Source organism: Nannospalax galili, unplaced genomic scaffold (genome assembly GCF_000622305.1).
Source record: "Nannospalax galili isolate Female #2095 unplaced genomic scaffold, S.galili_v1.0 scaffold397, whole genome shotgun sequence".
Lineage (NCBI taxonomy): Eukaryota > Metazoa > Chordata > Mammalia > Rodentia > Spalacidae > Nannospalax > Nannospalax galili.
The window spans coordinates 4,396,741-4,422,704 of NW_008341879.1; the positions used below are offsets into that span (position 1 = coordinate 4,396,741).

General features: G+C 44.3%; 1 long non-coding RNA gene across 1 annotated transcript in view; it reads right to left on the reverse strand.

The window, feature by feature from the left end:
* Positions 1-2,412: 2,412 nt before the first annotated feature.
* LOC115071139 overlaps positions 2,413-25,964 on the reverse strand; it is a 111,010-nt gene continuing 87,458 nt past the window's right edge. Inside the window, exons 2-3 of the long non-coding RNA XR_003850250.1 lie at positions 7,008-7,075; positions 2,413-2,522 (exon numbers count right to left, since the gene is read on the reverse strand). This is a non-coding gene — a long non-coding RNA (uncharacterized LOC115071139). The remainder of the gene's footprint in view (positions 2,523-7,007; positions 7,076-25,964) is intronic.

The window sequence follows — 25,964 nt, forward strand, 5'->3', positions numbered from 1 at the left end:
GTGGAGAAAAAGAAATCAAATAAATTCCTGATAAGGCTGGACCTAGCTGTCCATAGCACTGAGGCCGGCCAGGCTGAGAGTTGCAGTGCCAGGACATGGCTCCCAGATCAGTCCCAGGGTTCACCCGGTACAAGGCAGGGACATGTACATCAAGGCAAGTCTGGAACAAAGGCCCACGTAATGATAGTGTGATGATACTAAATGACTCCTGCCTGTAAACAAGGCAGGAGTTCTGAGAAACTGGCCCTTCACTTAACAGATGGAGGAAGGACAATTTCACCTTGAAGTTTAACAACCTAGCAACGAACTCTTGTTTTGTTTTGTTTTCTCACACCATTATGCAGCTAGGAGGAAGGCCCTCAGACCTTTAAGAATAGCATTTTCGTCATCAAATACAATGTTAGCAGCTGGTCTTGGTGGCAACACCTGCAATACTAGCACTTGGGAGACTAAGGCAGGTTGAGTTAGAGGCCAACCTGAGCTGTATAGTGAGACCCTGTTTCCAAAAAAAATCTCAAATAAAAATTGTAATGTTGACAATAAGACTACCTGGTACCATTCCATTGTTTTACACCTCATATGTGCCCCTTGAGTGTTGTGCCACCAAAGGTGCCCTCAGGCCTCAATCTCATTCTTTTTCTTTTCTTTCTTTGTCTGCTTTTTTGTTTGTTTGTATTTGACACAAGGTCTTATGAAGGTCAGGCTGGCACTGAACTCACTATAAAGTCAAGGATGACTCATAATCCTTCTGCCTCTACCTCCCAAATTCTAGGGTTACTTACAGGCATATACCATCACACCCATTTTGTTTATTTGTCTTCTGAGAGAATGGGATCTTACTCTGTAGCTCAAGCTATCTTTAAACTCACAGCCGTCCTCCCGCTCAGTTTTTCAATATTTGGGACTATAGGCATGAGTCACCACACTCAGCCTTAATCTGATTTTCCTGAATTAAATATTTTATTTTCATTTTATTGCATTTTATTTAGTGGTTGTGTATATTGTGTACTCTTGCAAACCACAGTGCATGTGTGGAGGTCAGAGGACAACTTTCAGGAGTCTGTTCACTCCTTCTACATGTGGGACCCGAAGATTGAATTCAGATTCTTATACTGGGTGTGGTGAGTGCCTTAACCTGCTGAACCATCCCTCCAATCCTGTTTTGCTTTTTGTCACTTAGTTTTGACTTTTGCTTAAAAGAATAAAATGATCTTAAACTCTCCAGAGATTTTAATGTGTGCAGAACTACAAGTTGTGTCCTTTTCCTTCCAATCTGACAATCCTTACATTTCTTTTCTTCACAGACATCTAAAGTGAATGCCTGGGGAAGCCATGAGGGACAAAGTGGTAGGTGGTTTACTTTTTAAGGAAAAGAAAAGAGGCTTCCTTTTGAAGAGGAGAACAGCACATTAGCCAGTTGCACTATTTCAACCAGGGGACAGGGTGAGGTGACATTTTTAGACAACTTGAGCTTGTGAACAACAGAGTGAAATTGTTCTCATCTTCCTCCTGAAAAAGCACAAAGTGAACTATCTTAAACTCAGCAAAGAGCCCCAAACACCATCCTGTTAAGTTTCACTGAAAATGTTGCCTGGGGGAGGGGACAAGTTGGAAGGCACTCACACACAGCCTAGAAGCTAGAGGGCAGAGGGACTAGAGGGAAAGGTTCCTCCTGGATGCTTGGATTGTCAGACTGACAAGGTGCGGAAAGATGTAGGTGGCCTGTTTATGTCACTTTACCCAAACAAGATGCATCCTGTGGCATGCGTAGCCTGAGTCTAAACATGCCTTGTCCCCTTGGCACGGTGTTTGCGCTCAAGCAAAGAAAGGCTCTGGGTGGGTTTGGAAGGGCTGGCTTCCCAGTTGTGTCGGGCAAACAGCAGATCAATTACATCATCTGCGCCTTAATAAAGGGGAATACTAGCTTCCGAACGCCATCAAACGTGTTGTCTTCCAACGGGAACAGAAAACACACCACCAACCTCGACAGCCAGTCTCTCTGGGCTGTCCCGGTGACTTCAAGGTGACCCACAATGACAAAGCCCCTGGGAGCAGCTTGCACAATAGCTTAGAGCATCGTCCTGGCGGCGATCATTGCCGGGACTGAGCAACCAGCCACCCTGGCTCTCTCTGGTAACCCTGCAGTCTGGGTTCGGCGAGACCTCTCGGCCGCAGTACCAGAGGCAGACGATAGATAGCGCACGAAGCTACCGGCTTGGTCCAGGACGCCGTGAGCCGCTGTGGACTGCGAGGCAAACGAGGATTTTGATTCATAAAACACATAAATTCGACGTCATGAACAATAATAGTAAAGGAAACTGACTACTGGGCACCATAGAGATGAATTTTTAAAGCCCCGAAATCAAGTTATTTGAGATTATTTAATTTAATTTACTACATTTGAATAACTGCGATGTAATGGGGCATGCCGGGCTTGGGTTTTATAGCTTCTAAATGCTTCTCTTTAGGGTGATTGCAGTCAGTTGCACCGTCGCCAGAGAACTCTGTCCCCCATCTCCAAGCTGTATAAACAAATTGAGGAGAGAATAATTAAACACTGAGAGAAAGACAGGGGAAATCTATGGAAGCCAGAGAGCCCCAGCAACAAAATAGCCCCTTCTAGCTAATAAACAATCTCAAAAGTACTTAAAGATCAGTGATGGTGACTTTATTAAAATCATCCCGGGAACAAATCTTAAGCTAAGCATTTCCCAAGTGCATCTTGTAGCAAAATCCTCATTTCAGAATAAAACAAAATCTATGGCCATGTTGATCTCCCCTTCAATATTGTTTACGTTGATGAATGTACATTTCCAATAGTTTCTCAGCTGGAAAATAAGTGCACAGAAGAGTCTAGAAACTGTGCTCTTCGAACAAAGAATTTCTGCAGCCACATGTAAGAAGTTTCTTCATAAAAGGCAACCTTCCTGCTCTCTGTGTGGCTCCCGCACATACCTCCTATGAGAGGATGGGTATGTACAAATTGCACACAGGAAGTTGCACACGCACATATTAATTCAACTATCTCTGTGTGTGTAAGCATATACGGGGACACATGCTGTCTGCACACTACTCTCCTCTATTGTTTTCAGCATAACTGATTTTGGCAGCAGCTCGTTAGCACTTTGGAAGGGCCTTCATTAGCACTGGGATAGTATCCAAAAAGAATCCAGAAAAATCAACACATGGCTGCTCTTGTTCTCACGATAAATGACAGCTTTCCCGGAAAACAACAACAGTCAAGAATCAAAACAAAAACCAAAAAGCAACAAGAGTGGTAATAACATGAATCGGGAAGTCAGACATCATTAACTAGGACTTTTTCCAATTTTTAATTTATTTATTTATTCCATTTTTACAACTGTCTTCCTTTGCCACTGAGCCTCTGGGTACTTTCACATGATTGAAAATATAAATAACAATAGTATATTAAGAACCCTAGGGGGGAAAATACCCCACAGTCTTGTAGGCTCGTGTCTCTTCATAGAGAAAAACACGCTAGAAAACAGCATGCCGTCAGCTGCCTGTGCACCACACCAGCCCCTAAACTGAAAGCTGTCCACTGAAACTTCCATAGCTCTAATCCACAGTTCTTTGGAACCTGAATTCTGAAGACAAGAGCTTTCTTGGAAAACAGAATCTCCCTAGTTACCTGAAAATCTCATCTTGACACAGGAAGTTGGGTTGTTACGTGCTATGAAAATTCTGGGAAAGCAGCGATATCTAAACTAGTCAAAACTGGAAACACCTTATATGTATGCATATCCTAATATGCCTTCACACCCATGCCTTAATAGGTCGATTATATATCACACTTTGAAGAAAAGCAGTAGCCAAACCATAGAAGACAGTCCCTCAAAGGGTTAATTCCTTTATGCTTCAGCTGTCAAAACAACACTGGAAAATGGAAGTGTGCATGGTGCTTTAAGGCTGGCAGCTCTGCCCAGGAGAATAGCCACTTCACCGAGTCTAAAAGAAGGCACTGCTCGTGTCGCTCTCTGTTAGCCCTTTGCCTTCTCTGCCCTCAGTTTCTCACTTAGATTTTCCTGCTTGTTTGTACTGAACTTTCTTGAAATTTTTCAAGGAAAGGAAAGAAAGGAACAAGAAAGCAGTGAACTAATTTTTAAAGGGTGGGAGAAGTGTGCAGAATGCTTTAGGTACATGTTCTAGAACAAGAGGATGTACCACGGCCCAGGCAGAAGCAGGCTTACACCGTGCTGGTGATGAGGGAATGAGGAAACAAAGAAAGGTGGATATGAAAAAGGGTAAAGAGAGTGACAAAAGAGCCAGACCTCCCTCAACTGAAGGCATCCTGAACTGAGATTCTAGAACAATTCAAACTTCAGAAACAGCCTAGTGGTATGGAGCACAGAAAGGAAGCCACACATCTCCAAATTCATTCATTCCACAGCATCTGTTACTTCTGAAACGACAGGCAAGTGTCCAGCAGTAGGCATGAGAAAGTACGCGAGATAGCCTTCTCACGTCTTCTTCACGTAGAAAGATGGCCACCAAAAGATGGCCACCATCTTGCCTGACTTCAGGCTCATTCAACCCCACAAAGCCGGAAGGACAGAGGTGAGAAGGCTGTAAACCAGTGGCCTAAGAAAAGATCAAGCCCCAGAACAGAATAGTCCTAAAATTGTGTTTGTGTGGCCAGCATCTTAAACTGTCTTGGATTAATCTGCATGCTAAATGCACCTCTCCCAGGAGCTAAGTTACCATTCCAAATTATAGCTGAAGTATCTGTTGACAACAATACATCCTTAGAAATGGCTCCATTTCAGGCTATTGCTGAGAATCATTGTGAATAAGCTCACACAATCTCATGTCTGACAGAACTGTCTCACTTTCCACTGAGGGCCAGAAAGCCAATTGAAAGGTTTCCAAAAGGAGGAGAGCTTTCCAAGTAGATCTAAGGCTGCTTCTCAAAAACCTATTCAATACCCTTTCTCTCTTTCATCTCCCCCCAAGATGAAGTTAGAAGCTGACTGGTGTTTGGCAGGGAGACCAGTGTCAACATTCTCTACGTTTATTTATTTATTGGCAGATTGGAAGACAGCCACCATTTATGGTCCTTCATTCCCAAACAGAGGGAGCAGTGCTTGCTGGCAGCGATGTCTCCTAGCCACCTGACCAGCCTCTCTGAACAGCTAGAGGGGTTCTGGGTCAGGCATTAATTGTTGACCACCATGTCTACAAGACAGTTAATGTCACCTGGACTCAGAAAGACCTCAATTAAAGAAGGCAGTGGACTGTAAGCATTCTGACTTAGCTCTTGCAAACACAAAACTTAGAAAAGCAGAATCTGCTATATCCAAGCTAAGTTGCACAGCCCTATTACTCAGTCCGCTACTGATGTTCTGTTAGGGTGGTGTGACTGGGGTGAGATGTGAAGGCCTTAGAGAGGGTTCCAAGGGGATTTGTGGACACATGGATTGTTATGGAGCACCAACCTCTCCCCCAATCCTTCTCCATTTTAAACTGTCAGTAGCTATGACTACCCAAATGTGACCCACACAAGATTGCGCTTGTTAATGTTCCATCTTAGAGAGAGGGGCATATGAGGTCCCACCTCCTCTCTGAGGATATATAAACAGCTATTGGTTGGTGATGGGAGGGTACATTTTCTTCAGTGGTTTAACCACCCATAAGTTGCCCATGAACCTGTAGGCAACCCCAATTAAACTCACTGGTGCCCTATCTGAAGTAAACAGAGGTTATTTTCATCTTCCCAGAAAGAGTTAATATGACATAGATGCTAATGTATATGTTTGTGGGAAATGCCCTTCTGAGCAACGGCAAAATAAACTGGGGTTTGTTTTAATGTAGTAAAGAAACGTGAGCATTAGCTTTGGGAGATTGCAACAGTCCTTGGGATTCTGAAGGGAAATTAAGATGGTGCTTGGTTAAATGAGAGTATAGAGCTAGTCTCCACTTCCATCAGAAATCAGAAAATTTAGAGCTGATAGGTCCTTGGTGATGGCCGAGTCTGCCCTCTTCATCTGACCTGTGAGGAAGTCTGCTTTGTCTGTCTGTTTGTTTGTTTGCTTGCTTGCTTGCTTGTTTGTTTTGGTCTTTTTTGAGACAGGGTCTCCCAATAGCCCCAGCTGGCCTGGTCACTATGTAAACCAGGCTGGCCTTGAACTCACAGAGATCTGCCTCCCTCCCAAGTGCTGGGATTAAAGGCATGTGCCACCACACCTGGCAAGAAGTCTGCTTTTATTAGGGAAAGATTCTGAACCACAAGTTGTTCTACCAGGTCTAAATGGAGTGTGGGGCTCTCACTTGGCTGCAACAACACTAGAAGGATTTGTTTAAACATTATTAGATGCACAGATACCCCCAAAGATGCTTGTGCTTTGGGTAAATTCTAAACTGAGACAGGCAAGTATGTTCCATCAGGAGCACTGCAGGGCTTGTGCAAGACACAAGAGGCTTCGGCAATAGGTCTTGTTTGGGGGGTGGGGAGGCATACTGGGTATGAAACCTAGGGCCTCATATGTGCTAGGCAAAGGTTCTACCACTTAAGCAACATCCCCAGCCACAGCTTCTGACATATATACTACCACATGATAAAATAAGACCACTCCCAGAGGGCTTCCTATTAGTGTGTTAGAAAGCTCGACTGCACCAAGGCCTAGGAGAGCACAGGTGTATGAAGTGCAAGAACCAGACTCATCATGAAACCTAGAGAACCTTCTAGAAAGTGACTCAGCTGTGACTTCCCAGGTTGTCCAGACTTATAGGCAATTTCACAGGAAGCAGGTTGTGGACACACCATATAAGTTACTGAAGTTACTATCGCCACAGCTGCAGCATGAAATTTCCCATTCGCTCCACAGCCTCTGAATTCAGAGCAAAATTACCACCAGCTGTACTTGAAACTTTCTCCATTGCAAATGAGGAGCAAAACATCTCAGGTGATGGTGCAAAGGGAGGAAAATTGAAGGAATCCCTTTTCCACTGAGCTTGTCAAGGTTAAGCAAAGCCAAGGTCAATCATACCACTCCTGGAGATGTCACCTAATCTCCAAGAAGATCTTCTGCAGGTCAGAGAACAGGACAAGACCATCCTACGAGATCAGAAAACACACAATTAGATAATCATGTCCATAGGAGAAATGTGACCAGAAATTTTTCAGCGGTTTATATGTTAATTACTGTGGTCAAAATGAGGTCTGTAGTATGTTTTCAGGTCCTGGGGTGTGCTCCTTTCTGCCCTCTGTATCTTTGCATTCACCATTCCCTTTGCCACCTGCAATCCATCTTTCCTCTCCACTGGGTCATCCTCAAATCCCCAAACAAATATTATCATACTTTCTCAGTGATGTCTTACAGGATTCCCAAGGCAGAATTAAGCATTCTCTCTCTCTCTCTCTCTCTCTCTCTCTTCAAATGCTATGTATTATACACATCTACTTAATACTTGTTCTATTAGAGTATAAGGAACAGTAAGGAGAAAAAAATGTCATGTGTTTTGTGGTCAGAGAAAAGAGAATCCATACCCCAACTCCCCCATTTACAAGCTCTGTGTCCTTGGGCAAATTACTCAAACTTCTTAAACCTTAGAAAAATTCCATGCATAAAATGGGGGTGATAAGGCCTATTTTTAGCAAACTCTTTGATGATGACCTGAAGGTGGAAAATAATGCCCTTAGCACTGTGTGTGTGTGTGTGTGTGTGTGTGTGTGTGTGTGTGTATATACATAGGTTTTTTTGACACAGGTTCAGATTGGCCTTGAACTTGCTATGTATTAGAGGATGGCCTTGAACTCCCCATCCTCCTGCCTTCGCCTCTCTCACAATCAAAATTTGATAAATTAGTTCCCTTGTTCTTTCTCTTACATCTTCCCTCCAAAGGCAAAAACATGCTTCCCTTTGAGTTACCAATAATGTCAAGTAGAAGACCTTGAATGTACCAGGGACTTAATACAGATGTTCTTTCATTAATATTTACATAACTAAGACCAAACGAGGCCAATTTTTAATAAACTAAACTTATTTAACCACCAGCCCATCATGAATTGATAATACTCTAAATGGCAAATGCATTGTATTCACCTGACCTACTGCACACTATTAGCTATAAGGTACACTGCAAGGTGTGAACTATGGCTTGCTTCCTCTGCCCAACAGCACAGGGGAGTCCTCAGACTGAACAGCACTAATCTGGGAAAAGATCAAAATTCAAAGTGCAGTTTCTGTTGAATGTGTGTTGCTTTTACTATTGTAAAGTCAAAAAAGGTTGATCCATAGCATGTTACGAACCATCTGTGCATACAATCATGCAAAGAATGTGATAACTGAAGCCAAATAGGGTTCAGTTATTAAGAAGGACAGACTTAGGAAGAGCCCTAACCAAGGACTAGAGAGATGGCCATGGCTAAGAGACCATGCTCAGCATCCAGCAATTGATAACTTTGTTACTCCAGCTCCAGGGTATCCAACGCCTTCTTCTGGCCTCTGAAGGCACCTTCACTCACTTGTACGTACCCCCCACAGACACACACCAAATAAGTGAAAACAATAAAAACTCTTTTTAAAAAGAGTCCTAATCCAAGGTATTTGACCCAATAATCAAGAAAGAGAACGTTCAGAGGTGGCAAGTAGCAGGAACCTGGTGTCTCCCACGCACCCCTGCTTCCAGGCAAGCTTTCCCACCCTTGCCCAGGCCTGCACATGCTCACCTGCAGAGGTGATGGGGTACCAAGCCCTCATGACCTTCCTGGGGCCACAGCATGATCAGACTCTTTTCCCTGGAACCAGGAGACTAGTGCCAGCCTGTGGGCTGCTTTCCTAGGAATGAATCCCATCTAACTATTAGTGGTTAAGGGCAATTTCTCATCATCCACACTAATACCGCTTCATTCAAATTGGAAATGATAGATGATTAACAGGCATGAGGAAACATGTTGTGCTACATTCAGAAAGGATGCAAATGACAAAAACACGTTGCCTTCTGGACAGGCAGGGAAATGGCGTGTAGCAGCGCACACCCGGCTCCTTGCACCTCCGTGTCTGGCTAGACGGTTTTACGGCATTTAGCAGTACAGTGCGAAGGCACCCACGGCACACCATAACTCTCACAAAACAGCATTCTCATGTGCTAATGGCAACCGAATCAGAAACACATGGATTTAATTTCCTTCAAAATACCCACGGGTATAAAAATCAATGCAGGAAAGCCATTTGGCTAACTCTATTTCGGGCTTTTCTGAGCCCCAAAATTGTGAGAAATTGTTGGAAATGACTGCTGAGCTCCAAATCCCACCAGGTTGAGCCCTCCCCCAGTGCAGCCCCAGCCTAATGCGATGTGAAGCCCCGGCTGTCTTTTTGGAGAGAGGCAGGTGCTTGCTGTGTGGTACCTTCACGGCTGCCATCTCTACAGCTTTCCTGCTTTGTGCTATTAGTTCATTTGCTCTGCGTCTCCCGCCACATTGCCGTCAGGGAGATCTCATTTTGGCAGCAGATCGGGATCCCTGCCTGAAAGTTGATAGAGGTTGAGCTATTTGCAGAAATAATGCTTTCCAGACGTACTAAACAGTACCCCTCTTTCCAGATGGAGTGGCATTAGTGTTGCTTCCAGCCATTTCCTCACCTTCTGCTGTACTTGTCAGTTCTCCCATATGCACCACAAGCCTTCTGTATTCTGGGGAATCTCAGAAAACTGCTCAGACTCCCGGCTTCTCGCTGTGTGCATGCAAAAATGCACACACACATGCACACACACGTGCGTGCACACATGCACACGCACACTCACACTCATTTATACAGCCTTCACTCTTAAGTATGCACATCCAGTTTTCCTTCCACCTCCTGGGAGTCAACTTAGATTTTATGAGAGAGCTAATCACTGAAAGTGAGAGTTTAGCAGCTCGGGGAATTAGGTATAAATACATAGGACACTGAAGAAGTCCCTTGCCTTTACTGGTTATTTCCAACATCAATATTCATGGCTGACTTTGGGTGTCATTGGCATGTCACATTGCTTCTCTGTGGCCTCTAGCTTCATCAAAGTCAGAGGCTGTTTACTGGAACTGGTTTAAGTCTATTTGTGTTAGTTCTGTTCTGTGGTTTGCAGGTCCTGTCCAAAACTCAGGTTGCAACTGAATTCTGTTGTAACAGTGTCATGGGATGAGACCTTTAAGAGGTGACTGGGGTGTGAGCGTTCTGCCTCATGAATGAATTAATGCTGTTATCCTGGGACAGACTGAGTTGCCATGGGAGTGGACTACTGAGAAGAATAGGCGGGTTCTCTGTCTGCATTTTCTGTCTTGTATGCTCCTTTGGCCCTTCTGCCTCCCACCATGAGATAACACAGCACCCAGGTCCTCACCAGATGTTGGCACCAGGCTCCCAGACTTCCCAGCCTCCAGAACCATGAGCCAAATAAGTTATTTATAACATATATAGTCTTGTGTGTTCTATTATAGTAGCAGAAAATGGGCTAAAACTGGCCCATATACAAGACTTTGGCCTGGCTATAAAACCCCATAATATGTGCTATATTCATGTGCTATTTCCTCACTGAGATATTACCCAGGTCTCTATATTTTATTAATTCTGAATGGTATGATCATGCACAGACTATATCAGGCACTTTAGCTGGCTCATGTGTAGAGTTCCTTCCCAGCTCTTTACTTCAATGTTCCTAGGGACTTTGATGCTGTAACTCACACTCAAGCCTTCAGGCTCAGTGGGCAGATGGGGCACTGGGCCATTTAGGTCCGGATGGGCATTCAGATTGTAAATCATTCATTTTCCTCCCAATAAGTACCTTCTTTGGTGTGCTGTTCTTTATTGTCTGAATTCCTCCTGAAGCTGAGCTTCCCTTTGGGATGGTGAGGAGTCAAGGAAAGAGAATGTCATACATGTGTGCCACTCTCTCCCCTCAGATGCTGCATCTTTATTTCACTTTCACCCATTTTATATTCAAGATGGAAAGGCTGTTCCAAAAATCCCAGCTCGATGGTGTCTATGTTTTCACAGAGAAATGACTCATGTGTCCCCAAGTGGATGAAGGGGCTATGATCAGCTTCTGAGGAGCCAGTCCTGGACTTTCAAAGCACTGCTCTGTGGCAGCGAGGTTGAACAGCTGAGGCTAATTACCAAACACAATTAAACAAGACCAAAGGAAAGCCACTTAATAAATGAAAACCATTGAATATAACTAATGCCTTCTTCTTGAACACTTTTTTACTAAGATTTGGTTTTTATTTTATTTTATATGTATGTGCATGTGTGTGTGCCTGAAAGTGTTATATGCACAGCATATATGAGCAGGCACCTTCAGAGACCTGAAGAAGGAAGGCATCAGATATCAGATCCCCTGGAACTGGAGTTACAGGTGGTTGAGAACCACCATGTGGGTGCTGGATACCAAACCAGGGACCTCTGCAAGAACAGAAAGTGCTCTTAACCACTGATCCATCTCTCCAGAATCCTTCAACTCAACTCTTTGATTCCTATTCAGAAGCAGTACATCATGAATGACCCAAGACAAAGTATTTACCCTCTGTTTCTCAGTTTCCTCATCTATAAAGTAGATTAAACACAATAAGGCATGTAAACTATCTTGCACAAGCTAGATACAATAAATGGTGTCTAAAGATACATTTATTTTATACGTGTGTGTATGAGTATAGGTATGTGCAAAGCATGCTTGCAGTACCCACAGAGGCCAGAGGAGGGCATCAGATCTCCTGGAACAGGAGTTGTAGATAGTTTATGAGCCACTGACATGAGTGCTGGGAACTGAAACTGGGTCCTCTGAAAAAGCAGTACATGCTGTTAACCACTGAGCCATCTCTCCAACCCTGTATGGTGTCTAAATGTAGGCTCATGACCAAATCACAGATTTCCTTTTATCTCCAGAAAATCTAATTTCTGTGCTTTTCAGGAAACTAAAAGACTAAGACCTTAAAGCTCGACCCAGCCATTGCTGCTAGTAGAATTCATAGCTGTGGTATCTCTGCACTGTTGCCTTTCTTGCCCATGCCATGTGAGCTGTGCCACTGATTGGGCAGGCCCACATGCGGGATTAACTTCCTCAGAAGAGGTGCTTGCTGGTCATTTTAGCAAAGACCTCACACATCCTAAGCTAACCTCTTCGTCTCGGCATGTGGTGATCTTGCTAGAAAGAGAACATCATTTTCAGTTGGTTTGCTCAATAGTGGCAAGTCCTTCTGACCAGGAAAAAGTGACCTTAGCAACTCAGTAGTTTCTCTGTTCAACTTCACTTCTTCTTGCCCTGACCAAGTCTTCATTTGCCTTTGATTTTGCCTAAAGTTATAGTTTTGCGTCTTAGAAGATTCAGACTTTTTCTCTGTTCATATAAAGGCTTATCACTAGTTATAAACATTTCTTTACACTTCTTTCTCTCTTTCTTTCTTTCTTAATACAGCACCTCACTGTAGTTCAGGTTAGCCTACAACTCACTATGTGGACCAGGCTGGTCTCAAACTTGCAGCAACTCTCCAGGAATGCTCAAATGCCAGAATGAGGTGCCAGAAAGGACTCTCCATTTTCTATGCTTTCTGCTGTGACCCTTATCTGCCTTTCCATTTTCATTTTCTTGATGTTCACCCTCTTAAATTCCTCCATCCCAAAGAGCAAAATATTACCCTCCCTAATTCTTTCTTCTGTGGCTGTTGAAAGGAGCTGTAGTAGTCAGCTCCCACCCATCAACTCAGGCTTCTGATTCCATGGTGAGACATGCTCCTTGAAGCAGGTGTGGGGTACAGAGCAGGAAGGGTTTTCATTCAGCTCATGGCAGGAAAGACAAGTTGATCAGCACAGCTCACCCGCTCCACAAGGGGGAATACCTTAAACAATTCCATCAACATTGATTTACTTTAACCAGGTGATATTTTAATGAGCCAACCTCCTTGCTCCCTAGATGACACCACTTCTCAAACTAAGAGAGCAGGGCCATCTTTGCAAAGAAAAAAAAATAATAAAAAACAAGCAAAGAAGCTATGCATTGACACTTTCAGATGAGTCTAATTCCCTGCATCCTGTGGACACGTGTGGAGTTGGGAGAGCTCCAGGCACACTGAGCTGATTTTTGCTGTCATCAGAACTGGTCCTCTGTCCCCCAGGGGGCCCACGGTCTGTCTGCCGCAATGACAGGGAAAGGAGCCAGCCTTCAACCTGGGGTCCTCAGATGTACAGCACAACAGGCCGTGCCCAAACCCGACGGGGAAGCTGGATCACATGAATTTTTAAAAGTAAAACAACTGACTTGGGAGGGAGAGGAAAGGGGGATATATTCGTGCTCCCCCCCAACAACCCTCTGTGAAATCCCGATGGAGGAAATGCACGGCCCAGCATGTTGATTTTGGCCTGGGCACACACAGAGCCTCTGTTCTGAGGATGAGCCGGTGCGTGCAGATGTGCAGATCAGCCATTTCCAAAGGTTAATTAAATATTACCATTGTTTTCCAAGCTATTAATGTTGTTCTTTTATTTCCTCATGTGAAAGGCTTTGTCCCATTCAAAAAGCAGGAGTTTGGATTTGCTTCCCAGTTATTGTCTGCTTTTAAAACCCAGAAAGAGAATGGCCAATGAGTCTAGGGAGAGAGCTGCTGAATTTTCTTTCTTTTTTCTTAATTTCTTTTTATTTATGTGTGTTTTGCCTGCATGTATGTAAGTGTACCCATGGGGGAGGCCAGAAGAGGGCATCAGATTCCCTGGAACTGGAGTTGTAGACCATTGTTAGTCCCCACTTGGGTGTGGGAACTAAACCCGGGTCCTCTGCAAAAGCAGCCAGTGAGTGCCCTCAGTCACTGAGCCATCTCTCCAGGCCAGTCACTGAGGTTTCTAGGCTGAAGGCAGAAGGCAGTTCTGATCTGGGGAAGGAAGAGTGGCAGGCAGGGATGTCCGCGGTGCAGCCCCTATGACACATCTTCAGCTCCAACTGAGGGCAGGAATGATGGTATTCAAAAATGGGTTTCTTCAAGGGAGCTGGGAAGCAGCCTCCAACTTTCTCCACCTTTATCTATTGGTAAAATAATTAACTATTTTGGAACTCAATAACTAGCAGGTTTTGGCTTTTAGAGGTTCTAGGTGGTCAGTGAATGCCACATCAAGAACACAGCCCAGTCTGTGTCCTTTGTCACCTCCAAATGACATGGTTTCTCTCCCTGCCTGGGATGACCTGATATGGGTAGGACAAGGGCCCTGATGCTATGAGAGAGGGATTCTAAGATGGACGACAGGGATAATAAGACAGAGGTCAGGGAGAGGACACAGTTCTCTCTGGCAGGAAGTGCCACCCTCTGTGACTGCAGTTTACAAGAATCCTGAGCCATGAGGAGCACAGCAGTCTGCAGGAAATCTCTACAGACAGCCCATCTTCCAGGGAGGGCAGGACATGTTTTGTTTGCAAAGTAATAATGCTCCTCTGAATGTGTGCAAGAGGCATCAGAGGACAGTGGAAAGACTGAAAAACAGAAGCAGAAGTCAGAGATGACCAAGTGACTCAGGTGGGGCAGGGATTGGCACAGATGGAAAACAGGAAGGGAGTACAGTGCCAGCTCCGGCCATGGGTAGAGTTGAAGAGTTCTGCTGTGCTGTCCAGGACACCTGCCCCTCTTCCCTATGCACAAGTCATACCCTGTGAAATACTATCCTCTTCAGCCTAAACTTGACACCCATAAGTGCACACACTCTGCAGAAGATCTGGTTTGGGAGCCTGTCTCCACCAGTCCCTCAGTTCAGTTCCTAACAGTCCCATTTTTCCATCTGTAAAAGAGAATAAATTCTGTTGTACTATAGAATTGTTAGAATGATTAAAACAGAACAGAAAGGGTGTGAGGTGCCTGGTGTAGCTTAAGTGTCTTTAAATTGGAGACAAAAAGAGATGGAGAGAGGGAAAAGCTTGGGAAAGCAGAGGGAAAAGGAGGACAGGGCAGGAGGGAGGTAGACTTTGGAGGGGGAGGCACGACGGGCATAGGGACTTGAGAGAAAGAGGAAGAAGAAAAGCAAAAAAGGAAAGGACAAGGCTCTCTGCAGCCGTCTGTTCACAAGCACCCTTGGATGAACAGGCCTGGTCTCCCTGGGTGAGCTTCACCCAGTTTCTAATCACCCTGACCCATGTCTTACCTCCAGCATCTCCCCCAACACTGGCTCCTCTTGCTGAAGTGTGTGTGTGCTTTCACACGCTGGCCACCTGTGGCGGGGGGACTGGGCACTGAAAGTACCAAATGAAAAGGATTCTTGGACAAGCTAAAACTGAAGAAGTTGAAAAGAAAACCTTAAATGTATTTTTTTCATGGACAAGTGCTGGGTGTCTGGTAATCATGGTGACTGGGAGAGACCTGTTCAAAGATGATTGCGTAACAAATATGGGGGGTTTTTAGACTGAATTGTGCCAACCAAGAGTGTAGTACCCAATATATGCTAGGCCTCATAAGAATTTCTGGGATGCTCTAAAGAAGCCCCAACCAAACCATGCTCTGCACATAGCTGATGTCATAGCACAGGGAACAGAGAGGGAGAGAGTGAAAAGGGGCAAGAAACAAAGAGAGGGGTACCCAGGGTGGCATCAGAAGTGTCCCTGAAAAGCAATCCAAGAGGCTCACTGACAGCTCATCACAGCAAGCTCCAAAGTTTGCATGACAACATATTTAGAAGAAGTCATGGAAACTGGGTTCAGCCCCATGAAGAGATCCCATGAAGCAGCAAAACAAATAAGCAACAAAGGGCACTTTTAGTACGCTCCAAAAGTGGGCAAGGGGATACCCGAGAAAAAAAGGTGTGAGCTCCTAATTAATAGAAGAAAAAAATGTTCACCTCATTAAGCAAGCATAATTGAGCAAAAAACACCAAGAATATCCTTTAAAAAATTGTTAACTTGGCAAGAAAAGCAATCCAACTGAATATTGGCAAGGGTACAAGTATGGCTGCCTTACACCATGAGACACAGAGCCTTAATATACAAAGAACTTCCACAAAAATAATAAATGACAAGGCGCTCAAGAGAAAAACAGGCAAAGGGTTTGAACAGGTAATTCTCCAAAGAGATGCAGGTGGTCGGGACAGATGAGCTACAGATACCAATTTGAGTATAGAAAAACTGCAGCTATGGATAAATGTTCTCCACACAATTGGAAAGGATCAAAGCAAAGCAAGATATCATGTCAGCCTATGACATGATAAATATGGATAGTTTCTACTCCTGAGAAGATACTATGACTTGGATGGGTGGAAGGTTCTTAGGTCAGTGGGGGCAGTCCCCAGAATGGGATGGTAGGACCCTAGCTACTCTTTGTTGGGTGGGGGGGGTGAAGGTGGCTTCCTGGCTCATGACATAATGGTATTACCCTGTATTACTCCTGCTATTTCCTACCATAATGTGCTCCCCTTGCCAGAGATCCAAAGTAATAGGGCCATATGATTTGAAACTAGAATCTCAGAACTGCAAGCAAAAATAAACCTTTTCTCTGTAAGTTATCTCAGGCATTTCATTATAGTGTCAGAAAGATAATTAGTATAGGTAAATTTGGGGAAACAGACAGTGTCTCAGCAAATGGTTAGCAGAAATAAGTATTCGTGCACCTTTTTGGAGGACAAATTAACAATATCAGTTAAAGGAACCTGAAACCTCTGGGTCTATATTTCTTCCTTGAAGATAAAAAACTGTTATTTGTATTATTCCTCTTAAAAGTAATTACCAAATTCTTTCTGTTTCTTTAACGTTTTCAAACAGTAGAGTCATTTCTCTGTTTTGATCTATTTTATGATTATCCCAGGCAGGTTGATGAATCATCTCTCAATTTTTTAACAAACGAGTATCCTTGCTTCCTTCCTGCCTGCCTGCCTTCCTTCTCTCCTCCTTCCTTCCTTCCTTCCTCTCCTCTTTGCTTCCTTCTTCCCTCCCCCCTCCCTTTCTTCCTTCCTTTCTTCTGTGCTCTGCTGGGTTTGGAACCCAGGGTAAGCAGGGTCTCTGTCACTGAACTCCATCCCTCACTCTGTATTATTTTCCTTCACATAGTACTGAGGATCAAACCCAGGACCTTGGGCACACTACGCAAAGACTCTATCACTGAGCTACATTCCCAGACTCCCATATTACTCTTCAAATACAAAGTTCTAATGCCCAGGACCATACAAAGAAATTGTGTTTTAGTAGAAGAGGCCTTCTCCATCCTGAGCATTCAAGTTCCTCTATTCCCCTTCTTCCATCCTTGGAATTGTTCCCACTGCCCTTTCAACTAAGCACATATTCCCTCCTTCAAGATTTCCTTCGTTCCTGGGCAGGAGTCCCTGTGCTTGGACTCTTGCCCCATCCCATCCTGTCAAGCTGTCTCCTGCAATCACTCCAACAGCTCCTGAAACCCTGCTTCCTCCACAAAGCCCTCCCCAGCTGAGAGCAAAGTGATTTTCCTCCGGCTTCCCACCTGTTCTGAGCGTGGGCGGCTCCCCCACTCCTCTCCCTGGTGCACCTAAGGACTGCGAATCCACTGTGTCCTGTTCACTAAATGGCTTCAGCGTCCTCCACGTCTGAGGCGTGTGTTTATAAATGTGTTTTGCTTGTATCAGCAGTGTAGAACTGTGTGGTGGCTGTTTGTGTTCACTAGAAATGACCTTGCAAAGCATCACCAAGTTCAAAGTCCCAAGGCTTGGTAAATGAGGCTTGCACATGGGGTCAAGTCTGCCCTCTGTGAGACTGACTTGAATCCCTCCGTGTTCTTTCCTCGGGACAGAGCAATGCTCATTTAAATTGTCAAGACAGGAACACTAAAGACAGTGAATTTAGTGGAACTGAGAATTCACTTTTAAAAATAAAAGTTAAAAATACTGCTAAAAGCCAAATTAGCCTCCACCCTTCCACCATTCAGCAATACTTTGATTGAACTAGATCCCACAGGAAATCTTCAGTTGAATCTTCAGATGAGGACTTCTCAATTTATTTTCAGAGCTCACAATAGTCCACTTTTACTATGAATTTCACACCCTTTTCAACTTCAGGAAAAAATGCTTGTTTTTATAGACTCTCTTAATGGCAAAACAACTTCTCCTGCACTTCTTAGAATCTTGAGATCTTTTTCTGGTAAAGAGGAAAATAAAGGTGTTTGAAATCGGGCACCCCGCGGGTACTGAATCGGGCAGAGCAGAAACAACCTTCTTCAAGTTCCACGAACTAGTGGCTGGAGTATTAACAGGCAACGTGTAAGACTTGCATAATTTCCTTAATTATATTACCCTTAATTTTTTTCTTAAAGTGTTGTGTGGCTTTGTCAAAGCCTCATTTTAAAACTGTTATAGAATAAGGTGAAATAGAAAGACATTTTCCTATTACCGGGTGAAAGGCATTCTATAGTTAGCAGTGCCACAAAAAAAAAAAAAAAAAAAAAAAGGGATTTTGCCTGCCTCCTGTGGAAGGCAACAGGAAAAACGGAGTAAGCTTTGAGTCCAAATCTGTGGTCCAGGTAAGTGATTTTTTTTTTCTGATTTATAAAGGCACTGAAAAATATACCAAGGCCAAGCAACAATACACAATAAATGTGAGAAAATAGAAGCTCATGGTGTTCTAGCAGTTCTGCCTTCTAAGGAAGCAGCGAGGCTGAGATGTCCTTGTTCCTCTGTCTGCTTCACACCATTTTTTCACTCACACCCACTGAGTGTCATGGGTCACCTGCTCAGGACCTCAGCAGACAGATGATGAAGGCAGGTGAGTGGCTGCAGACTGCTGAACCCCGCCTCCTTCCTCCTCGGACCATCTGACTTGATCCAAGGGCATCCTTGAGAGCAGAGAGGGATGAAGAACATCCTCCTCTGGGTTGCAAGGAGGGGCAGTGGAAACCCAAAGGTCCTGGTTTCTGTATAACCTTTGTCAGCGTCAAGGGCTCTTTCCCTCCGACACCAAGCCCACAGTCCTCTCCCCAAATCCAGAAGATCAGCAATAATTGATTTGGCTTCTGGCCCGTACCCTTCTGGTACAAAAGCGACAGCACAGTTCACTAGCTCCTTCCGATCTGTCCCTGCCCTCCCTTCGAGTGACTCTGTACGTCTGATTAAAATCGGTAAAGCGAGGGTCCTGGAGTGAAGAAGCACTGTTTATTCCTGTCAGGCTCTGCTTGGAAGAGTTGAAGCTTCCTCCTACCAGACATTTTACTAGTAAACAGAAAAGTTACCCATATTGTCATGCTTGCCCTGACCTGCAAGCTAGTCAACAATAAATCTTAATTATAGTTAAATGCCAAAATCTGCAGAGAACGAGGCAGCACTAGTCAACTGTGAATTGGTCCGACTCCTCCACCCGCCTCGGCTGGGCTGCAGCTGCAGGAATACATAAATTAGTTTGTGATTTGTTTGTGCCGGAACAATCAGTCGAGGCTGTTTCTTAAAAGCATTTCCAGTATCAGTGGACGTACTGGCATTCATCCTATTGCCGTGTCAGATGCAGGTGGCAATGGGGGAGTTTTATTTTAAAGGACTTTCAGCATTATGCTTGGGTTAATAAGAAAGCACTATTTTTAAATATCTCGGCAGTTTTCCAAAATAGTGCTCAGTCTCCTGACATCTGCTCAGTCCGTACTTGTTACCTTTGGATTTATTCGGAGAACCGTTGAATAACCTTTTTGTTAGCAGTCTCCTTTTTGCATGGTACAGGGCTACTGGAATTGGAGGCAGGCGTCCATGTGGGGGCTCTCCCCCCAACCCCTTTTCCCCTGCTGCTGGAAAGCTCATGAGCTCCTTGGTATTCAAGCAGTTGCTTGTCATAAAACTAAATAAAACCACCCTGTTGTCCCTTTGCCCGGTCCTCTTGACATATTGGCACCTATATGCAAGAATTAGAAAGGTGATTGCCAACATAATTCTGTTCAACTGCTTCAGGCTGTTCTATCAATTTTTGAGACTGACAGGAGATGGGAGACGGAACTCGGAAGACAGAATGGAGTTTGGTCTGCCGGCTGCTCTGTTCATGAATCAATGTGCAGTCTCCTAGTATTATTTTAGGTGCAGATCCTGTTGTCACTGGAAGTCAATCACTGGTTAGACGCCTCTATTGGGTTGTTTTCTAAATAAAAAGGCAGGGACAGATTTCCAGCCTCTGGAATCAGCAGGGTAATGGCAGGTCTGGAGATGGAATGAGAGTCTACTAATTGCCAGGTGGATACCTAAATGGGAAAGAGGGATGAAGAAAAGAAAACCCTTTCCCAACAGAGGTCCAGGTGGGGAGGGGAGTTACAATAGCCTTCTGCTGTCCTCAGGAAAATGAAAGGGGGAGAAGCATTATTCCTATTTCCATAGCAGAGCTAATTTCTTCAAGTCCCTGTGCAGAGGCCTCTCTTCCTACCAAGGATGCTGAATGCTGTCATCTCTGCATCCCTGGTCCCAGCCCCCGCCCGACTCCCTCCAACCAGGGTTCTCCTGCTCTCTCCAGGCCCCACTGCCTCACCAGCTTCCTGTTTGTGTCACTGTTTTGTTGTTTCTTGGCGGTCACTGTGCGTCCGCCTTTCAGTTGAGCCTCCACCTTGGGCTGGCTCTCTTCCCAGTTTTCTGTTGTGCTAGGCAATCTGTCCCTGAGGCTCTAAGCCCCAGTCCTCAAAGCCAGGGCCTTGTGCTGTCTCTGTGGTAAGGATTGGCTTCCTAAGGGCTCCTGCTTCCCTCAGACCAAATTCTAAAGGGCTGCCTCAGTGATTCTTGCAGTTGCTCTGTCACCTGGCCTCCTATTTCTTCTTTTATCTTTTGCCTTCTTTTTTTAATATTTTATTACTTTCATGTGTATGAGTGTATTGCCTGCATGTATGTGGGTGTACCCGTGTCAGGCAATGCCACGGAGGTCAGAAGAGGGCTTTGGATTCCCCTGGAACTGGAGTTAAAGACGGTTCATAGTCGCCATGTGGGTGCTGGGAATCGAACCCAGGTCCTCTGCAAGAACAGCCAGTGCTCTTAACCGCTGAGCCATCTCTCCAGTCCCCATTTTGTTTTGTTTTGCTTGGTTTGTTGTTGTTGTTGTCTAAGGAGGGGACATGGGTTGTTTCCCCTATTTACAGATGAGAAAGAGATACCGAGACATTAAAGGTTCTAGGGAAAAATAGGAGCTCCCAGGCTGCCACATAGGCTGCATTAAGAAGCAACCCTGTTTGAAATAACAGCCACCAGGTCCTTTCTACCTCGTGCCGAGCACTTGGTGTGTGCTGCTGCATTTAATATGCACAAGCACCTTGACAGGTAGGCCTCATTGATCTGATGCCAAATCATGGAAACTATCATCTTGTCCAGTGGACACGCAGCTGGTATATTTGTCTACCTTAACTCTTCTCCCTGAAGGCACCAAGGGGCTACCCCAGTGACACACTTGCCTCATCTATGTCTCTGCTCAAACACCACCCCATTAGATGTGGGTGCTACTTTCCATCCTCTCACCTGTCTTTTCCTTTGGAAAAGGAGCTCTGCAAACTGGTTCCAGGACTCTTGGAGGAAGCCAAAATTCAAGTGCTGTCAGGTCCCTTGTATAAAATGGCTTAGTATTGGCCTATAACCAACACAAATCCTCACCTAGACTTTAAAACATCTCTAGATGACCTATAACACCTAAAACAAGGTAAGTGCTAAATAGTTGTTGCATTGTATCATTTAGGGGATGATAATTTAAAAAAAAAAAAAACATCTGTTTAAGTTCTGTATGAATACCATTCCTTTTTCTTGATTTTTTTTTTCTATCTGAGGTTGGTTCACTCTGCAGCTAAGGAGACAATGCATACAGCTGCCTGACTGACTAAGAGGGCAGGGACTTGGGCTGTTTTGCATACTGCTGGATCTTCCTGGTAGAAGGTACATAGTTGAAATCTGATGGATGGATGGATGGATGGATGGATGGATGGATGGATGGATGGATGACTATATAAGACTGTTTTCCAGCTTATACCTAAAATAATCATGTTGTTTGGTCAGATTTCCATAAATGACAAATAATCCCTTCCGAATATGGAAAACTCAGAGACAGATTTGCTCAGGACTCTTGTCATAATCTACTAGGAGATATAGAACTAACCTGTCCAATTTATGACTAATGGATTGAGCCATTGCCAATTATCTATGGAATGGTTTCCTCCATGGTGTGAAATTGTGCCTTTGATCTGCTCTATGAAACTTCTCAAAGTTTTGTTCCTACACAAAATTTCTTGCCTAGACATTGCTATCCCAACTGCCAATGCTTGGGTGGCTCCAGCACAGCAGATGGCAGCCAGCTTACCTCATGGATGCTACTATCTTCCAGATGGGCCATGGGTAACCCTCCTCCAGATTCACATGCCACTGAAGGGCATGGATGTGGGGGCTCAAATACAGATGAGGCATAGGTCTCTATTTTATGGAGATGAGCATTTTGGATTAGATCAGAATGCAAGAACTAGAATATACTGTCAAAATAGAATGGTTGAAGGCACCAAAGGGAATCAAAGGCTCCAAACAAAGGTGAAATGATGGTTGAGAGATTATAGCAAACAGGTAAGATTTCATGAAAGACAGGGCTTCTAAGACAAATCTTGAAAGAATGATAGAATTCTCCTAGGGAGAGACATAGCAAAGACATTGCAATAGAGAGCTGGAGGCAGAAAGAGTTCAAGGTGAGGTGGAGACTTGTTGAACTTAGTTGGATACTTGCCACAAAGTTGCAAACGTTGAGGCTGCAATTGGGTGTGGTGCTGCACACTTGTGATCCCAGTACTTAGAGGTGGAGCAGGAGGAATAGGAGTTCAAGGTCATCCTTGGCCCATGAGTTGGAAGCCCAGGACCTGAGATCTAAGAAAAAAATAAAAATAAAGCTTCAAGCAAAGGAATGAGGGTATAGACAGCCAGTCAACAGAACTAGCACTTAGTTTAAAAGGAAAAAGTGAGTGATCTGTTCCTGTAGTGGGTCATTATTCTCCAATAAAAAGAAAAGTTTTCGGGTTTTTTTTTTTTAATTAAAATTTAACTAGCGTAAATTGAACTCTGGAAAACTCATAGTTGATTCTGATATTAGAACATTACAATGTATGTTTGGTTTCTGAGTCTTTTCTTAACAGCTGTAAATCTTCTGAAAGCCAAGGAAAGATCAAGTGTATGTGATGGAATTTAAGTTCCACTTTGAGACATGCTGTAACTGGCAAAGCATGCTGGATTCTGAAGCTCAGTGTGAAGAAATGATGTCAAGTTCTACTCATTCTGGGGTAGATTATGTTTTGAAATGGTAGCATTTGGTTTTCTTGGGTTGATGAAAAATGTTATCAAAAGGGAACAAAGGATGGCGGGGCAGGCAAAGGTGAACCACTGAGGGTTTTGAGCTGGCCTGTCATATAAGTGAAGAGTCTCTAAAATAATTAGAATTATGACTTTGAAGAAATGTGTGAAGCAGGTTGCAAGGGGGAGAGACTAAAGACAAGAGTCCATGGCAAGGCTATTTGATGGCTGCTTCAGGAAGAACTCAAGCTGGCGACTCAGAGATAGGTCCACAATTCTCCAAATGTGGCCCAAAAGTGGAATTCCTGCTTTAGAGATATTTCCATTGGGCTAACACTAACCCTAATCACTCTCCAAACCCTCTATAGCAAGGAAAGTTCTGGGTTCTTTTAGGAAGCTTCAGTTACTGTGAAGAGTCAAAGGTCAACCTGAAGGGTCTTGGACCAAACCTGACCCCCATTTGAGCTGCTGGAAAACCCAACAAGGTTTGTTATTACATCTTGAGCTGGAATTTACCATTGGAAATGCGGCCTTTGTCACCAGCAGAAGGAGAACTGTTTTGCATTTGATGACATTTTCAAAATGGTGTGAAAAAACCTTGACGTTTTTATTAGAAAATCTATAAAGCCCAAACAAACGGTTTCATGCTGCTTTGCCTCATTCTTCATAGGTTCATCAGCAATCCATCATCCCTCCCACTTCTTCTGTGGCCTCCCACTCCCCTTGAACCCTTGAGCAACAGCGTCTTGCCTGTGAACAAAAGGACTACTCAAAGAAGCCCTTTCAGCCCCTATTGTCCTTTGCCGCGCCACTCTACCTCTTAAATCAAGCAAGGTCATCCTGTTTTTCCCTCCCTTCCTGAAAGGCCAATCGGTGTTGTCACCTCCTTCCGGAACCTCTTCCCTTTACCTCTCACTGAATTGCAGAAGCTTGTCCTGCCTAATCTTTGGCTAGAATGGGACTTTTCTCTGTTCTTTCTCACATTTGCTTCAACATTCACTTGAAACCAAGTCTCTCGATTCAGGGCAAGTAAGTGAATGTTGTTATTCTTGAAAGAAAAAAAAAAAAGCAAAATATCTTTCCTATCTGAATTGCTACTTTGAGTGAGGCTCTCATCCATCCCAAATGTTAGATAAAGTGACTTACTTCAGCTTTCAAATTTGCAGCCCTCCCCTCTCACTCTTTCCCCTCCACACTCCTGCTCATCACTGTGCAACTTCTGCCTCTCCCTTCAGCCTTACTATGTCAGTCAGCTTTCCATTGCTATGACAGACATCGGAGATGACCAATTTAAAAGGGAAAACATTTACCCTGGCTCATTTCAGAGATTTCAGCATATGGCCAGTTGGCTCTGATGCTTCTAGGAAGCAGAACTTCATAGCAGGGTGCATGTGAACCAATGATGCTCACGTCATTGCAGCCAGGAAGGAGAGAGAGAGAGAGAGAGAGAGAGAGAGACAGAGAGAGAGAGAGAGAGAGAGAACCCAATATAGTCCCTTCATGTGCAGGCCTCTATCACCTAATTTCCTTCCACTAGGCCCAACTAAGTGTCCACTTCCTCCAATAGCTAAATACCAAGACCTCAACATATGAACTTTTGGGGGACACTTGAGACTATCATTTGACTTTCACCCACCCTGTGGTTTCCTCCCTAATGACCCATCTAATCTGTCTGCCTCCTGTTAGCTACACAGTAATGCTTCTCAACCTAAACCATGTGAACATAGCACTCCATCTCCTCACAGCAGGTGTATTGCTGCACAGTCATTGGAACTTGCCATTCTAACATTGCCATTTTGAATCAGTCTGACACCTCTGTCAACACCATCATATTTGGTCCTTTCTTAATTTTCTACCCAGCAATCTCTTGAATGTTTGACTAATCATCTTGTCTCTATTTTCTATTTTATGCTCGCCTCGCCCATTTACATCTTCAACCAAATTTGACAGGTAATTGGACAACTGCCATGTTCACATGGGTTTAGGTTGTGAAGCATTAATGTTTCATTCAATTCACACAATGCCATCAATGCATCCTTGAATGGTCGTGAGGATGAGGATTATCACTAGCTCTATTTTGTTGATGGCAAAAATAGAGACTCCAAGAGGGCAAACCCCCTTCCTCCAACTTCCCAGGTCATAAGGGTAGTGGAGAGATGCAGACCTTCTACCTCTGAATCACAGTGTGTTCTCTCTGGCATCCTGTTCACTTCCTCATCCATTGCTGTTTCACATATCATTTCTAATTTCTGGCATGTCACCTCTCCCATCAGACCTCTGCTCAGGATGGCTTCACCCACATCGTATCCCCTCCTCTTGGTCCCTGCACAGTGAACACCAATGTTAGACACTACATTAAGTTCAAAGGAATAAAACAGCCACGAGTCTTGTTCCATCTTAAATCTCAGCACCCTGCATTGGCTCTCAGCTGCCTCCTAAGGAGGATTCTTATTTTAAATTCTGTCCTCAGTCGTCCCACTCTCTTTCACCACCCACCATTTCCATCACCTACTATTGTGTGTACAAGAAACGTTTCCCATAGGCTTAAATATTTGAACACTTGGCCTCAGTCGGTGGCACTGTTTGTGGAGCTTTGGGCAGTGTAGGAAGGAGGAAGCACATGACTGGGGGTGGGTTTGAAGAGTTTACAACCTTACCTCACTCCCAGTTTCTCTCCATACTTCATGTTTGCGGTTGAAGATGGGAACTCTCTGTTTTCTGCCCCAGCCATCATGCCTGTGTGCTGCCCTGCCTCCCCGCCGTCATAGATTCTTATCCCTCCAGAAC